The sequence below is a fragment of the Alexandromys fortis genome, unplaced genomic scaffold (genome assembly GCF_014885135.2).
Source record: "Alexandromys fortis isolate MF-2015 unplaced genomic scaffold, M_Fortis_MF-2015_v1.1 scaffold_23, whole genome shotgun sequence".
Lineage (NCBI taxonomy): Eukaryota > Metazoa > Chordata > Mammalia > Rodentia > Cricetidae > Alexandromys > Alexandromys fortis.
Genome location: NW_026067907.1, coordinates 7,010,403 through 7,022,645, shown reverse-complemented (window position 1 = coordinate 7,022,645; position 12,243 = coordinate 7,010,403).

Genomic DNA, 12,243 nt, shown 5'->3' with positions numbered 1-12,243 from the left:
TCTATATCCAATCAAGTTGACAATGACAGTGGACTAGTCCACTGCTTGTCAACTCGGCACCCAGACCCATCACTTTTAAATGGTAACATCCTACCTTTGACCACTGATGAGCTTATGTCCGTCTCATGACAAAAATATGTTCAGACCGGTGTCCGAGTCCCCATAGTTTCAAATCAGAAATGCAAGGTCAAAGTCTCTTGAGAGCCAGAGCAACTTTCAGCTGTGAGAGGCTGACAGTGAAGTTCCATATTCCCAGGAGGACCGGGAGGAATGTAGCAAAATCTCCCAGTAAGATGTTCCAGCCCCGTAGCTTCATGGCCACCTTCGGTGTGTGCAGTGTGGTGAAGAAAGCTGGAGAAGGCTCAGGCATCCTCCTCCCTGTGATCTTGCTACAGTCGTTCACATGAGCCCTCTCTTGGGTTGGTTCTGCTCATTTCCCGTGCTTTCTTTAGCAGATGGTCTGCATTCCTGGCATCTCCAACATCTTGGATTTCTGTTACGGCTTAGACTACTTACTCTCACAGCTTCACACATTGCTCTCTCAGGATGTCTCCGTGGGGGATCTAATCTTGTTACACATCGTCTGGTCTCCATAGCTTCCTTCAAATCTGGGTTTGGAAGCCTCTTTGATCCTATAACTACTGCATTCTGCCTGTCTGCAAAGCCAGTGCTGTGTGGATGATACCAGATTTAAAATGATGATGGTGACACATGTGTTAAAACAGGATGCTGGAAATGAAAACACCTGCCACACGTTTGGACCTAGAACAAAAATAACCAATTATCACAGCAGGTGCCGCAAAACTTTAAGAGCAGATTTGGCTGATCAACTTGGACAGGTGTGTGTGTGTGTGTGTATGCGTGTGTGTTTGCATGTGTGTGTTTCACCCCGTTTCTCGTCTCCCCATCTCCCCATTCTTGATTAGGCTGAGCTTCCATTGCTGCTGTGTTTGGAAGACCTCATAGTTGGTACCTGGGGAAATGGAGTTGACAAGCAGTTTCCAGCATGCCACCCCTACCTCTTCTCCTGAATTTCTGGAATAGACTCTTATTATTAATCATTACCCCAAGTGAGTCTTCTTAAAAACTAAGGCCAAAACCACTGGTTCTAAAAGGTCCAAAGAGTTTGATCAATTTACTTACAGTGTCAAATCTAATTATTTCATGTGTCACATGTTTAGTAAGTATTTTGCAACACACACACACCCTTGCGCATCTTCTGCCAGGCTGCCAGGGTTTTTCACTCTGAGTGCAAAGGTTTGGGGTGGTGGAGGACGAATTGTGGGACACGTAAATCCTGGGGCCACCTCCTGAGCTGCGTCCCACTTCACCAGGAGTAGCAGTTCCAGGAACTTGTGACCCAGTTCCCACAAGCCCCGGGTGTAAGGCTTCACCCATGCAGAGAAGAGATGAAGTGATCAGCTTCAACAGAGGGCATCAGGCTCCTGTGCCCACACAAATGATCTGCACCCACCCTTCTTGTGTGTGGGTGCATCCTTTCCTGTGTAGGTTGAAATAGAGACACCTGAGGATGTCCCTAAGGTCAGTGGCACACCTGTTTATGTAGAACACCTGCCCAGCGCAGGTGAGGGGTCCCTTCTTCCAGGGAGCTAGGCCACTCTTCCATGGCTGTGCAAACATCAGAAGACTATGGACATGAGCCTGGCTGTTCCTAACAAAAATGAAGTATAGAAAGTGGAACGCGTGACTCGGAGTTGACAAAGAACTCTCAAATATTTCCACATCCCTCCTGGCTTCTTTCACTCAGAGAAAGTGGCATCTAAATGGAAGAGTGCTAGGTGTCAAGTTCCAGGGATCTGATAATTCTCTCCTGACCCCTGTGCACAAGGCACCTATGTGTCTACTTTCCAGAACTTAAAGGTAAAATCTTATGGTCAAAGGCACTACATATTTCAGACACAGGACTTGAGCTGGATCTGACCTGGAAGCCTCCTCCCTAAGGACCAGCTCTCATTACCAGAAGGAACTGTACAAACGGGCGGTAGGGGGGCCCCATTGCAGGAAGTCCTTCAAGTCCTCTGACCTATAGCTTGGCAGTAGGGTAACCCCTTCTCAAAATTATATGCACACATACACACTCTTATAATGATGAATGCATCCATTTGTGGTCCATGAATGTTGCAGAATCCTGACAACCAGATGGTCCCTACATCTCTACTCTGTCACGCGGCAGCTCTTGTACATACCCAGTTGCCTTCTCAGTGTGCAGGCAGAGGTCTCTCTTCCAGCTGGCCCCCTTCCTGCCTCCTGTTGGCTTAATGAACCTCATTAAGAAGAGGTTAGGATGAGAAACTATGAAAAAGGAGGGACATCAAGGCAGATCACAGTACAGATCTGAGGTCCGATCTCAATTTTTTCACATTTGTGCTGCAGGCTGTCAGTAAAGCCACTCCGTCTCTTGGCCACCATTTCTTCATCTTCCCAGTGGGGAAAAAAAATCACCCACCTTGTAACACCTATGTCAGTGCTATGTGGTCCAATCTTGTGCCCCGCACATCAAAGCACTCTATAAATACTGACTAGATTGCCATAAAACTCCTGGGAGACCCCTATCAGGGTCTGTATCACAGAAAAGCCTGCAATGACCTTAGAGCTGGGTAGACAGCCAAGGACCGTCACCTCAGCTGGCTGGGGCCTGGGAACCAGCGTGAACCACACACAGCAGCTGGAGCCAAGCATGCTGAATCTAAGAGGTGTGGGAATTGGACCAGGCATTGCCAAGAGACTTGCTAATCAGCAGAGGGACGGGAATGACTCTTGGTGACAACATGGCTGTATCAGCTGACGGGGTGAGAATTCATATGGAGGCCACGAGGAGACATCCTGTAGAGATGTCTGCTTACTATCCGACCCACACATGAGTCATTCATAGATAAGGCGGCAGTTGGGGGCAGAGAGGGCCTTGGACCACTTACTGATGAAATGAAAGAGCCTTGGTTCCTCCTCGGGTGTCCTCTTGTGTGTCTTTGTTGACAAAGACAGGGTTGAGGAGCTTTAGCGATAAGATAGCAATGTCACTGTATCCCTGAGGTGGGTGGTATTCCTGAGCCAGGGCACTTCAAAGCCTGTGACAGTCAAGAGAAGCAGAGTGGGCTGTCATAGACACCATGAACATGGCCCAGGGCAATGAGAGGAGAAAGGCAGATTGCAAAGTCAGCCTCTCTCTGTGCTCATTCTGAGCATGATTTTAACCCCCCCCCCAAAACACTAGACATCACAGGTGTATTGTTTCCCCAAAGTCCCACTGTGAGGTCTTCCTTGGGAGTGGCTGACAGATGATGCCAGCTTCTTGGTCCACTCTGAGTGGGTGCTGTCTGCCCAGGCATGCTATTTCTGGAACCATCTGTCCTGGGACAATTATCTAGTCCCTTACCAATAGCCCCATCATGTAGGCCACTGTAGCTACATCAGAATGACCATGTGGGGAGGGCATCAGACTGAAGAAACAGAAGAGTTGGGTCACTTTTGCTTTTCAAGTGCAATGGCAAGGCAGACACCGTCTTCAGTGCTCAGCCTTGGGACCAGACCGCCTCTTACCAGTCCAATATCCCAGGAACCACAGAGGGTTCCCAGCAATATTGTGTTTCTGTTTTGGATGGTGGTGTTTTCGAATGTGTGCCTTGTTAACTCTCCAACTTTGCTCTCCCCTTGTGCTTTCTGAGATGCCGTCTTCCAGAAACCAAGCGTAACCAGGCAGGAGAATATGTCTTGCAAGAAGCCTTCCTTGAGTGAGTTGTGGAGCTTGCTGCTGGATACATACCTGGCTGGATCCTGGTGCCAGAGTAGCGGCCAAGCACCAGGATGCATTTTGCTTTGTAAACACTTCTTTGGTGTGCTTGATGCTTGAGTCAGTGAACTCAGAGAAAGTCGGTGCCCATCTACAACGTGGATGAGCCTTTTCCAAGTGGGAGGCTTTAAGAGCACAGACTGAGGCTTTGGTGAAGGAATCAAGTTTGCTTCTAAAGGGCAGCTTGGAAACCCTGCTTGAGTGTCTAGCCCACTTTCCTCGGACCCATCAAAGTCTCCAGTCTGCAGGCATTCCCTACAGAGCTCAGTCCTGCATCCCCACAGTTACAGGGGCCATTCCTTAAAGTGGTCCTCTCTTTCCTGTTGCCATCCTTGTCTTTGTCCCCATCCCCCTTTCCTTCTCCTGCTCCCTGGCCTCTCGGCCTCCATGTTGTTCTTCTTCTCTGGGGGACACTGACTCCCAGCCAGGGGCTCACCCTCTCTAGGGTACCGCAGCGCCCTCATGTACCTTGGCTCTACTTCTGATTGACTTAACATGCTACCGCATGTTATTATATTTTAGCCTTGGGTTTGCTCTTTTTCTGTGATTCAGATAACCCAGTGCCTGGAGAATTTACCCTAGAAGTAGAGCCTCCAAAGGACAGCTGTCATGGTCCTCATCTTCGTTCTTTTGCTTCTGCCACAGGACCTAACTGAAATAGTACACCACGGACACCCCTCACAGCTCCTCATCTTCGTTCTTTTGTTTCTGCCACAGGACCTAACTGAAATAGTACACCATGGACACCCCTCACAGGTCCTCATCTTCGTTCTTTTGTTTCTGCCACAGGACCTAACCGAAATAGTACACCACGGACACCCTTCACAGATGAATGGGAGATTACACAACTTCTAGCTGTAGCAAAAAAGGATTCAAAGGGTGCACAAGGATGCAGGGTGACTTCAAAGTGGCTGTTGCCTTGGCTCTGCTGGTGACCGGAATGCCTCCAGGCAGTGTTGTTCCTGCTTTACAGCACAGCCACCCCTCCACACAACTCCTGCAAGTCCCAGCAGCTCCTCCCTTGGGTCAGGGATGAGAGCGACAAAGCAGCAGTCTTGTCACCAGCATAGCCTGGAGCTACACTCTGATTGATAAGGGGCTGGGCAGAACAATCCGGATTTTCTTTGTGTCTTAAAATACATGCAGGGCTGGAGACAGGCAGTGTGCCCCCACTGTTCTCATTTCACAGGTTTCTCACGGCTTTATCCTGATGCCTGATTTGTGTCTGCTAGTTTTCTAGCAGTGATTTAATTAATACAGTTTCTGTGTGGCTGGGAACAAACAAATGGCCTCCTTCTACAGCTCTTCTTTCATAATTGATGGGAAATAAAATGAAGCAGAAATAGTCTCCATCATTGCAGGGTCTGTAGCAGCAAAATTCCTGCAACCTTGTGGACGTGATGGTTAAGACACAAGGCTATGCAACTGAACAACTTCTAACCCCAACTTTACAGAACTTAGCCCACTATCCTTCATCAAACCTCATTCCCACTGCCTAGGACTTGTCCTTCAGGGTCATAATGTGTTTATCAAACATCCGTATGTGAGGCACCTTGTAGGAGGAGAGGGAAGAGTGACTGCCTTGGCCAGTTCCCATCCTTGGGAGCATGAAATAAAGGTGAGTTGAAGGGAAGGTGATGTGGGAGTCTTCTGTTTTGTGTTAATTTCATTGGTTAATTAATAAAGAAACTGCTTGGCCCTCTGATAGGGTAGAATTTAGATAGACGGAATAAACAGAATGGGATGCTGGGAGAAAGAAGCTGAGTCAGTGAGTCGCCATGATTCTCCCACCCGACACAGCCGCAGGTTAAGATCTTCCCTGGTAAGCCACCTCATGGGCTACACAGATTATTAGAAATGGGTTAGATCAATATGTAAGAGCTAGCCAATAAGAGGCTGGAACTAATGGGCCAGGCAGTGTTTAAAAGAATACAGTTTCCGTGTAATTATTTCGGGTAAAGCTAGCCGTGCGGGCGGCCGGGCACCAGGAACGCAGCCCGCCGCACCTAATACAACAGGAAGGGACAACCAAACTTGGGAAGTCTTCTATCCTCTCAATACAGCAAGCACTAAATGCATCTGATGCTCCAGTGGAATTCCCAACACTGTCTTCTCCTCTGAACATTCTCTTAGCCATCCAAGGCCTTCTCCGCCCCTCAAAGGGTTTCTGACAACCACACTGTGGCTTCCCTCATTCCTTCCACCCTGGCTTCCAAAACCTTAGGGCTGGCATATCAGGATACGTCTGCTTTGCTTTAAATAAAGCATTACAAATCTTTCCCCCAATCTCTCTTGGCTTCTTGCCTCCTCTTTTCCATGTACAACTCATTCCAGCATCCAGAAAACAGCTTGCCTGTTAGCAAATATCATCATCTTCAGTTCCCCAAATCTTCAGTTTTAGAACTGAATGCCTCTGTTTGCTGAACAAGTGTCCTAGGAAGAATAATTGTATTTCAGGGTTTGGTTCCCTTTGAGCTACAGAAATAGAGTTATGGATCCCATGGAAGCCCCATGGCATGCTTGCTACACACACATGGTATCTGAGATACAGGAAAAACAGCCTGCAGTTGGAAACGATTGTAGTAAATGAATCCTCAATCACTGATAATTTTTTAAGATTCATTTTATTTGAGAGAGAGAGAGAGAGAGAGAGAGAGAGAGAGAGAGAGAGAGTGATATGTGTACAGATACCTCTAGGTGCCAGAAGAGAACACTGGAGCCCATGGACCTGGAGTTACAGGTGGATGTGAGCTTCGGGGCATGGGTGCTGAGAGCTGTACTCTGGTCCTCTGGAAGAACAGCAAGTGTTTTTAACTCCTGAGCCATTTCTTCAGCCCCAGGTCCTACTATTGTTAAAATATTAGCTGTAGACTTTGTCAATGCTTTCTGTGTTAAAGGGCTACTGCGGATAGCAAATTTATACAAGATATTTAAACATGCTATGTCATATGATATTTGCTTAATATATGTATGGCTATATATATTTACATACCTGTTTACTTATGTTTTATTACTGTTTAATTTGATGTTATTGTCACCTTGCAGCCATTGAATAAAAGTATTAGACTTTCAGCCTTTAAGATGGAGACAGACTTTAGATATTAGCAAACACGGGACGAAAATGTCAATTTGAAAGTGTTAAAACTGTTTAAAAAGCAGGGCAAGCAAGAAATGAAAAGCAGTGACCTAGAGAATGATTCTAAGTATATATCATGATAAATATAATTATAATAAAAGTAGCTAGACTGACCATTCCAGGAAAGAATCAGAGATCAACAGACAGAGGAACTGTCTCAGGGACTGAGAAGACAGCTTAGCGGGTAAAGCGCTCACCATGTAAGCATGAGGATTTTGGTTTGATGCCTAGACAAAAAGGTGGGTGCAGTGTCTTGCACCTCTCACCCCAGAGCTGCAAGGGTGAAGAGAGGACGATCACCTCAGCTCTCTGGCTGCCTGCCCAGTCATGTCAGGATGCTCTAGTTTCAATAAAAGATGGTCGCCATGGTGATTGATGGAACATGCTTCATGTTGACTTCTGACCTTCTCAAGCATATATATTCACACCTCAATAAGCCCCTACACAAATACATACACCACACATATGTTCACACAACAAAACCAAACTGAACAACAACCATAAAGACACCAGTGTTTATTATTTACAAAAATACAACTAAAAGTTAAAGACCTGGGAGAGATGGAAGATGAAAATACTGTACTAAAGAATATGAAATGAAACAAAACCAGCAACTATATTATTACTCAGCAGACACTGAGATAGAAACTAGTGACAGGGAAGGTTATTAAATAAAAGCTAAACTTATCAGACACACATTCTAAATTGCTTTCATTTGACAAATGGCCACATTTTTTGTTTTAAACTTTAATTTTAATTTTTATTTATTTTTTGTTTTTATTGAGCTATATATTTTTCTTCACTCCCTTCTCTTTTTCTCCCCTCCTCTTATACCCTCTCCAGTGGTCCCCATACTCAAAATTTACTCAGGAGATTTTGTCTTTTTCTTCTTCCCATGTAGATTAGATCCATGTATGTATCTCATAGGGTCCTTATTGTTGTCTAGGTTCTCTGGGATTGTGAATTGTAGGCTGGTTTTTCTTTGCTTTATGTCTAAAAGCCCTGATGAGTGAGTACATATGATATTTGTCTTTCTGGGTCTGGGTTACCTCACTCAATATGATGTTTTCTAGATCCACCCATTTGCCCACAAACTTCAAGATGTCATTATTTTTTTTTTTGCTGTATAGTACTCCATTGTGTAATTGTACTACATTTTCCTTATTCATTCTTTGGTCAAGGGGCATTTAGGCTGTTTATAGGTTCTGACTGTGACAAACAATGCTGTTATGAACATAGTTAGGCACATGTCCTTGTGGTACAATTGAGCATCCTTTGGGTATATACCCAAAAGTGGTATTGCTGGGTCTTGAGGTAGGTTGTTTCCTTATTTCCTGAGAAATTGTCATACTGATATCCAAAAGGGCCATACCAGCTTGCATTCCCACCAGCAATGCTTGCATTCCCATCAGCAATGCAGGAGTGTTCCCTTTACCCCACAACCTCTCCAGAATAAGTTGTTATCAGTGTTTTTGATCTTGGCTATTCTTACATGTATATGATGAAATCTCAGCGTTGTTTTGATTTGCCTTTCACTGATAACTAAGAATTTAAACATTTCCTTAAGTGCATTTCAGCCATTTTAGATTCCTCTGTTGAGAGTTCTCTGTTTAGGTCTGCAGCCAATATTTTTTATTGGATTATGTGTTCTTTTGGTGTCCAATTTCTTGAGTTCTTTGTATATTTTGGAGATCAGACCTCTTTCTGATGTGGGGTTGCTGAAAATCTTTCCCCATTATGTAGACTGCCATTTTGTCTAGTTGACCATGTCCTTTGCTTTTCAGGAGGTCCCATTTATTAACTGTTTCTCTCAGTGTCTGTGCTACTGGGACAATGCATTCAAGTGTACTTCCCACTTTTGCTTCTATGAGGTTCAGTGTGGCTGGCTTTATGTTGAAGTCTTTGATCCATTTGGACTTGAGTTTTGTGCATGGCTATAGATATGGATCTATTTTCATTCTTCTACATGTTGATATTCAGTTAAGTTAGCACCGTTTGTTGAGTATGCTTTCTTTTTTTTATTTTATATTTTTTGCTTTTTGTTGAAAATCAGGTGTTCATAGGCAAGTGAATTGATATCTGGGTCTTCGATCGGTTCCATTGGTCCTCCTGTCTGTTTTTATGCCAATACCAAGCTGTTTTCAGGACTGTATCTCTGTAGTAGAGTTTGGAGTCAGGGATTGTGATGAAATGGGCACATTTTATGTTATTACTACACAGAGAGAAATAAACAGTTCTGTCATTGTGGTATGAGAATTAATTATTTCTCTCATTGGGATTAATGGCTTCTCTTTTGTATAATCCGTTATCCCAAATCCCCCATGTTATGACACAGCCAAAACTTTTTCAGGATGTTGACACCTTGCTATTACACTTTTTGGCCACCACAACGAAGATAAATGAGCTTTTCTTTTTGTGGTACGGGCGGTTACCCAGTCTTTGGTGCTCTGTTACAGTCATCAGGACACAGATGGCTCAGTTGGGAAAGCATTTGCATTTGTAGGGACTTGAGGTTGATTTCTCAAAACTCATGTTTAAAAACCTAGGCATGGTGGTCTGTACTTACACTCCCGACTGGGGGGGAAACCTAGGCATGGTGGTCTATACTCATAATCCCAGCTAGGGAGGAAACCTAGGGTCTGTACTCACATTCCCAGATAGGGAGGAAACCTAGAGTCTATACTCATAATCCCAGCTAGGGAGGAAACCTAGGCATGGTGGTCTGTACTCACACTCCCAGCTAGGGAGGAAACCTAGGCATGGTGGTCTGTACTTACACTCCCTACTGGGGAGGAAACCTAGGTATTGTGGTCTGTACTTACACTCCTGGCGTTGTGGAGGAAACCTAGGCATGGTGGTCTGTACTTACACTCCCGGCACTGAGGAGGCAGAGACAGGTGGATCACTCACCTCTAGGTGAGTTCCAGGTCCATAAGAGATATGTCTCAGAAGAAAGATAAGGTAACCAGCACCTGAGGAATGACTCCTGAGGTTGTCCTCTGGCCTCCATGTGCACACGTGTACATATACACCAGAAAAGAGATACACACATAAACTGTTTTAAAAACAGACATGTAAATACAAATTTTAGAGATTTTCTTATTCTAGGTCAATTGACCAAGAGGAAACCCTTTTGTCATTAGAAGATTTGGCGATGGTCAGTGTTTAGCAGTTCTAGGTTGAGTGACCGATACAGCCTACATAGACACTGGATAGGTCATTTCCTGTTCATGACACATTGCATCCAACACCAAACAGGAGCCAAACTACACAACAACTTTCTCACCATATTAGAAAACTTTGGGCTTTATCCTCTCTCCGTTCTTATTTCCTGTGGAATTTCACATCTGGATAGTCACAAGTTGGATCGTTGAAGCTTCGTGAAAAATCTTTTGTATGAAAAAATGCCCATCCTATCCCTATTTCCCTGCCCAGTTCCAATAGCCAATCAGAGACCATGGATGACTGGGCAGCCTAATCTCAGAGCAAAGGTCTTGTTAAGAAAGGGTCATGGCACCCCCACCCCCAGCATCACCCTTCCCTTCCTGGGAGACTGATGACTGTCACAGGTTTAAGGCTTGGAATGTGCCCTCTAAACCTTTGATACAATATAGGCTTCTCAGTGTCTGCACTGTGCATGAAGTGGGATGCATGTCCGTCCCCAAGGCTTCGTCCTCGTGCGTTTTGTAGACTCACCAGCTTCCTCTCTGCTTCCATGTTTCTGTCCTTAAGAGAGTCATGGTCCTCTTAACAGACTCCGTGGAGCCATTGGGATTCACACTCAATAAACATTGCTGGGAATATGAACCAGTGAAGCCCACAGAGGCTCATGGGAATAGACCGTGGAAGATTTCATGGTGGGTTCTTGCTTATCCCTTGTGCATTCCAGGTTTAGGTCAGTTTGGCACCTGCTGTCTGCAGAGCCGGGGCTACTGTGATTCATCTCGGCCGCTTACAAAGCTGTTGGCCGGGGTGGAAATTAATACTGGTGTATGCACTTTTTAGATGAGGTGAATGGGCCCAGAACGCCTTTCAGAGTTGCTGGCCACATTCTCAGGCCAACTTTCAAGTGTGAGTAACTCAGCAATTGGCGAGTGCTAGAACTCATGACTGAGCTCACAGGACCAACTAATTGTAAACACGATGTGTTGAATAATGCTCTCTCTGTCTAAGGAACCATTGAAAACTTCAAACTGGGAAGGTTAAGTTAATAACATTTTAGTGTTGATGATGTGGTTGGAGCATGGGGGCCTATCCCAGGATCCTTGCTCAAAGGTAGGCAAGAGGAGAAGACAGAGCAAGGCAGCCAGGGGCACAGTGGTAGGAGAGTCCCTTCAGGGATCCAGTTTTGTCTTGCCATTTAAGCTCCTCACAGCAATGTTCAACTCCATATCTGTCTGTTCTTGGGCTTTTCACACCAAGGAAATGGACACTTGGCTATGAACAGATAGACATCACATTAATTCCTTCCAAAGCAGTATCCCAGTCATGTGGTTTCCTCACTACAGGGATAACCTTTCAAAGAGTCCATTGCCTCTTGACGTTATCAAACCAAGGACCAGTCTTTGGCACGTGAACTTCTTGGGGACACGTTCATATTCCAAGAGAAGCTTTCTTCTTCATTATCTACATCTTGTCTTTCTTGCAATGCCATGGCCAAGGGTGTCCTAAGAATTCTGTAGCTTTCTTTTCTTTTTTTTCTTTTGATTGGATGATTTCAATTGACCTGTCTGAATTCACACACTGCTTCTTCTGCTTGCTCGAGCCGACTGTATTGAACTCTCTTCTTCTTCTTCTTGGTCAAGCTCTCTGTGTTGAGCTGTCTGCTCCTTCTGCTTGCCTATGATGGCTCTATTGAACTCTCGGCTTCTTCTGCTTGTTCAAGCTCGCTGTGTTGAACTCTCGGCTGCATCTTTCGTTCATGGGCTGGATCAGCACCTGGTTTCTGTTGGAGGGGTCTTGCTTCCCACCTTTTGTTTACTCTCCATTGCCCCTCACATATTATTCTCCCAATGCTTCCAACTTATCTGTTTGTATTTCCTTGGAGTTCACTGCTCCTTTAAGACAGTTAACGTGATGCTCCTCCATTCACTCTGCTCCGCAAGGATGGCAGAAAACTGTTCTGCAGGTGGTGTTCTAGCATCACATTTCCTTGAGTCCTGCTTCTGTCTTTCCTGGCTGTGGAAGAAAAACACTGTCACCAGACAAACCCACTCGGGATCCTGAACTTCTCCCAGACCTCTTCTATGGGTCTGTCTGCCCCACATTCCTTGTTCCTTTTGATAGGAAAATGTTTCGA